Here is a 6,477-nt window from a genome sequence, read left to right on the forward strand (position 1 = left end):
ACTTTTTTAGCATAGCAGGGCTGCACAAGCGATCGCAGCCCTGCTATGCTAAAATACACTCCCCCATAGGCGGCGTCAAGTTGATCGCACGAGCAGCAAAAAGTTGCTACGTGCGATCAACTCGGAATGACCACCATGGTCAAGAGGTTCAGTTGTTTTAGACTAAACACCAGAATGGTGAATAAGTCGAAAGTGATGTGAGATCGCGGGGCGATATTCAATTAACCCCCATTATTGCGCATATTGCACCACGTAATCGGCGGGATTATGAAAAGTCCCATTGGGGCGCCCAAACGGGTCACTTTTCGCGCATTTCAGCTCACAACGCTTGGGGGTAGCGAGCTGAAACAATGATATTGCGCCTGTCGGCAGAAACAACTGAATGGCTGCCTGCGGGCACGAACGGGTGTGAGGGAAGGGGGCTGAATACCGCCCATAGAAAGACTCACTGCTGTTGTGAGAGGGAACAGAGAGAGATCAGGACTCCGCTCTCCCCTGCACACTCGCTCCAATGCTCTCTCTCCCCTCTGTCTCTTCTTCTCCCTCTCTCCTCTAACTCATTCTCTCTCTATCTCCCCTCTCTCTTCCCTCTCCCCATCTCTTTCTCACCTCCCCAGCTCTCTCTCTCCTCCTTCCAGTCTGTATCTCTCCCCTCTTTCCCTCCTCTCTCACCCTCTCCATGTCACTCTCTCTCTCGCTCACACACAGCCAAATATGCAGTGATCATTTTTCTGCAGAGCTGACTGTTGTTTCTTCTCCACTTTTTTTTTCTGCCTGTTTCTACCACTGTTACTTTCCCTTCATGTTAGAGATGAGCGCCTGAAATTTTTCGGGTTTTGTGTTTTGGTTTTGGGTTCGGTTCCGCGGCCGTGTTTTGGGTTCGAACGCGTTTTGGCAAAACCTCACCGAATTATTTTTGTCGGATTCGGGTGTGTTTTGGATTCGGGTGTTTTTTTTCCAAAAACACTAAAAAACAGCTTAAATCATAGAATTTGGGGGTCATTTTGATCCCAAAGTATTATTAACCTCAAAAACCATAATTTACACTCATTTTCAGTCTATTCTGAATACCTCACACCTCACAATATTATTTTTAGTCCTAAAATTTGCACCGAGGTCGCTGTGTGAGTAAGATAAGCGACCCTAGTGGCCGACACAAACACCGGGCCCATCTAGGAGTGGCACTGCAGTGTCACGCAGGATGTCCCTTCCAAAAAACCCTCCCCAAACAGCACATGACGCAAAGAAAAAAAGAGGCGCAATGAGGTAGCTGTGTGAGTAAGATTAGCGACCCTAGTGGCCGACACAAACACCGGGCCCATCTAGGAGTGGCACTGCAGTGTCACGCAGGATGGCCCTTCCAAAAAACCCTCCCCAAACAGCACATGACGCAAAGAAAAAAAGAGGCGCAATGAGGTAGCTGACTGTGTGAGTAAGATTAGCGACCCTAGTGGCCGACACAAACACCGGGCCCATCTAGGAGTGGCACTGCAGTGTCACGCAGGATGGCCCTTCCAAAAAACCCTCCCCAAACAGCACATGACGCAAAGAAAAAAAGAGGCGCAATGAGGTAGCTGACTGTGTGAGTAAGATTAGCGACCCTAGTGGCCGGCACAAACACCGGGCCCATCTAGGAGTGGCACTGCAGTGTCACGCAGGATGTCCCTTCCAAAAAACCCTCCCCAAACAGCACATGACGCAAAGAAAAAAAGAGGCGCAATGAGGTAGCTGTGTGAGTAAGATTAGCGACCCTAGTGGCCGACACAAACACCGGGCCCATCTAGGAGTGGCACTGCAGTGTCACGCAGGATGTCCCTTCCAAAAAACCCTCCCCAAACAGCACATGACGCAAAGAAAAAAAGAGGCGCAATGAGGTAGCTGACTGTGTGAGTAAGATTAGCGACCCTAGTGGCCGACACAAACACCGGGCCCATTTAGGAGTGGCACTGCAGTGTCACGCAGGATGTCCCTTCCAAAAAACCCTCCCCAATCAGCACATGATGCAAAGAAAAAGAAAAGAAAAAAGAGGTGCAAGATGGAATTGTCCTTGGGCCCTCCCACCCACCCTTATGTTGTATAAACAAAACAGGACATGCACACTTTAACCAACCCATCATTTCAGTGACAGGGTCTGCCACACGACTGTGACTGATATGACGGGTTGGTTTGGACCCCCCCCAAAAAAGAAGCAATTAATCTCTCCTTGCACAAACTGGCTCTACAGAGGCAAGATGTCCACCTCATCTTCACCCTCCGATATATCACCGTGTACATCCCCCTCCTCACAGATTATCAATTCGTCCCCACTGGAATCCACCATCTCAGCTCCCTGTGTACTTTGTGGAGGCAATTGCTGCTGGTCAATGTCTCCGCGGAGGAATTGATTATAATTCATTTTAATGAACATCATCTTCTCCACATTTTCTGGATGTAACCTCGTACGCCGATTGCTGACAAGGTGAGCGGCGGCACTAAACACTCTTTCGGAGTACACACTTGTGGGAGGGCAACTTAGGTAGAATAAAGCCAGTTTGTGCAAGGGCCTCCAAATTGCCTCTTTTTCCTGCCAGTATAAGTACGGACTGTGTGACGTGCCTACTTGGATGCGGTCACTCATATAATCCTCCACCATTCTATCAATGTTGAGAGAATCATATGCAGTGACAGTAGACGACATGTCCGTAATCGTTGTCAGGTCCTTCAGTCCGGACCAGATGTCAGCATCAGCAGTCGCTCCAGACTGCCCTGCATCACCGCCAGCGGGTGGGCTCGGAATTCTGAGCCTTTTCCTCGCACCCCCAGTTGCGGGAGAATGTGAAGGAGGAGATGTTGACAGGTCGCGTTCCGCTTGACTTGACAATTTTGTCACCAGCAGGTCTTTCAACCCCAGCAGACCTGTGTCTGCCGGAAAGAGAGATCCAAGGTAGGCTTTAAATCTAGGATCGAGCACGGTGGCCAAAATGTAGTGCTCTGATTTCAACAGATTGACCACCCGTGAATCCTTGTTAAGCGAATTAAGGGCTGCATCCACAAGTCCCACATGCCTAGCGGAATCGCTCCCTTTTAGCTCCTTCTTCAATGCCTCCAGCTTCTTCTGCAAAAGCCTGATGAGGGGAATGACCTGACTCAGGCTGGCAGTGTCTGAACTGACTTCACGTGTGGCAAGTTCAAAGGGCATCAGAACCTTGCACAACGTTGAAATCATTCTCCACTGCACTTGAGACAGGTGCATTCCATCTCCTATATCGTGCTCAATTGTATAGGCTTGAATGGCCTTTTGCTGCTCCTCCAACCTCTGAAGCACATAGAGGGTTGAATTCCACCTCGTTACCACTTCTTGCTTCAGATGATGGCAGGGCAGGTTCAGTAGTTTTTGGTGGTGCTCCAGTCTTCTGTACGTGGTGCCTGTACGCCGAAAGTGTCCCGCAATTTTTCTGGCCACCGACAGCATCTCTTGCACGCCCCTGTCGTTTTTAAAAAAATTCTGCACCACCAAATTCAAGGTATGTGCAAAACATGGGACGTGCTGGAATTTGCCCATATTTAATGCACACACAATATTGCTGGCGTTGTCCGATGCCACAAATCCACAGGAGAGTCCAATTGGGGTAAGCCATTCCGCGATGATCTTCCTCAGTTGCCGTAAGAGGTTTTCAGCTGTGTGCGTATTCTGGAAAGCGGTGATACAAAGCGTAGCCTGCCTAGGAAAGAGTTGGCGTTTGCGAGATGCTGCTACTGGTGCCGCCGCTGCTGTTCTTGCGGCGGGAGTCCATACATCTACCCAGTGGGCTGTCACAGTCATATAGTCCTGACCCTGCCCTGCTCCACTTGTCCACATGTCCGTGGTTAAGTGGACATTGGGTACAACTGCATTTTTTAGGACACTGGTGAGTCTTTTTCTGACGTCCGTGTACATTCTCGGTATCGCCTGCCTAGAGAAGTGGAACCTAGATGGTATTTGGTAACGGGGGCACACTGCCTCAATAAATTGTCTAGTTCCCTGTGAACTAACGGCGGATACCGGACGCACGTCTAACACCAACATAGTTGTCAAGGACTCAGTTATCCGCTTTGCAGTAGGATGACTGCTGTGATATTTCATCTTCCTCGCAAAGGACTGTTGAACAGTCAATTGCTTACTGGAAGTAGTACAAGTGGGCTTACGACTTCCCCTCTGGGATGACCATCGACTCCCAGCGGCAACAACAGCAGCGCCAGCAGCAGTAGGCGTTACACGCAAGGATGCATCGGAGGAATCCCAGGCAGGAGAGGACTCGTCAGACTTGCCAGTGACATGGCCTGCAGGACTATTGGCATTCCTGGGGAAGGAGGAAATTGACACTGAGGGAGTTGGTGGGGTGGTTTGCGTGAGCTTGGTTACAAGAGGAAGGGATTTACTGGTCAGTGGACTGCTTCCGCTGTCACCCAAAGTTTTTGAACTTGTCACTGACTTATTATGAATGCGCTGCAGGTGACGTATAAGGGAGGATGTTCCGAGGTGGTTAACGTCCTTACCCCTACTTATTACAGCTTGACAAAGGGAACACACGGCTTGACACCTGTTGTCCGCATTTCTGGTGAAATACCTCCACACCGAAGAGCTGATTTTTTTGGTATTTTCACCTGGCATGTCAACGGCCATATTCCTCCCACGGACAACAGGTGTCTCCCCGGGTGCCTGACTTAAACAAACCACCTCACCATCAGAATCCTCCTGGTCAATTTCCTCCCCAGCGCCAGCAACACCCATATCCTCCTCATCCTGGTGTACTTCAACACTGACATCTTCAATCTGACTATCAGGAACTGGACTGCGGGTGCTCCTTCCAGCACTTGCAGGGGGCGTGCAAATGGTGGAAGGCGCATGCTCTTCACGTCCAGTGTTGGGAAGGTCAGGCATCGCAACCGACACAATTGGACTCTCCTTGTGGATTTGGGATTTCAAAGAACGCACAGTTCTTTGCGGTGCTTTTGCCAGCTTGAGTCTTTTCAGTTTTCTAGCGAGAGGCTGAGTGCTTCCATCCTCATGTGAAGCTGAACCACTAGCCATGAACATAGGCCAGGGCCTCAGCCGTTCCTTGCCACTCCGTGTGGTAAATGGCATATTGGCAAGTTTACGCTTCTCCTCCGACAATTTTATTTTAGGTTTTGGAGTCCTTTTTTTACTGATATTTGGTGTTTTGGTTTTGACATGCTCTGTACTATGCCATTGGGCATCGGCCTTGGCAGACGACGTTGCTGGCATTTCATCGTCTCGGCCATGACTAGTGGCAGCAGCTTCAGCACGAGGTGGAAGTGGATCTTGATCTTTCCCTAATTTTGGAACCTCAACATTTTTGTTCTCCATATTTTAATAGGCACAACTAAAAGGCACCTCAGGTAAACAATGCAGATGGATGGATTGGATACTAGTATACAATTATGGACGGGCTGCCGAGTGCCGACACAGAGGTAGCCACAGCCGTGAACTACCGCACTGTACTGTGTCTGCTGCTAATATATAGACTGGTTGATAAAGAGATAGTATACTCGTAACTAGTATGTATGTATAAAGAAAGAAAAAAAAACCACGGTTAGGTCACTGGTATATACAATTATGGACGGGCTGCCGAGTGCCGACACAGAGGTAGCCACAGCCGTGAACTACCGCACTGTACTGTGTCTGCTGCTAATATATAGACTGGTTGATAAAGAGATAGTATACTCGTAACTAGTATGCATGTATAAAGAAAGAAAAAAAAACCACGGTTAGGTCACTGGTATATACAATTATGGACGGGCTGCCGAGTGCCGACACAGAGGTAGCCACAGCCGTGAACTACCGCACTGTACTGTGTCTGCTGCTAATATATAGACTGGTTGATAAAGAGATAGTATACTCGTAACTAGTATGTATGTATAAAGAAAGAAAAAAAAACCACGGTTAGGTGGTATATACAATTATGGACGGGCTGCCGAGTGCCGACACAGAGGTAGCCACAGCCGTGAACTACCGCACTGTACTGTGTCTGCTGCTAATATATAGACTGGTTGATAAAGAGATAGTATACTCGTAACTAGTATGTATGTATAAAGAAAGAAAAAAAAACCACGGTTAGGTCACTGGTATATACAATTATGGACGGGCTGCCGAGTGCCGACACAGAGGTAGCCACAGCCGTGAACTACCGCACTGTACACTGGTTGATAAAGAGATAGTAGTATACTCGTAACAACTAGTATGACGACGGTATAAAGAATGAAAAAAAAAACCACGGTTAGGTGGTATATAATACAATTATGGTTGGACGGACTGCCTGCCGAGTGCCGACACAGAGGTAGCCACAGCCGTGAACTACCGCACTGTACACTGGTTGATAAAGAGATAGTAGTATACTCGTAACAACTAGTATGACGACGGTATAAAGAACGAAAAAAAAACCACGGTTAGGTGGTATATATTATAATACAATTATGGATGGACGGACTGCCTGCCGA

This window comes from Pseudophryne corroboree, chromosome 9 (genome assembly GCF_028390025.1).
Source record: "Pseudophryne corroboree isolate aPseCor3 chromosome 9, aPseCor3.hap2, whole genome shotgun sequence".
In the NCBI taxonomy this organism is placed as follows: Eukaryota; Metazoa; Chordata; class Amphibia; order Anura; family Myobatrachidae; genus Pseudophryne; species Pseudophryne corroboree.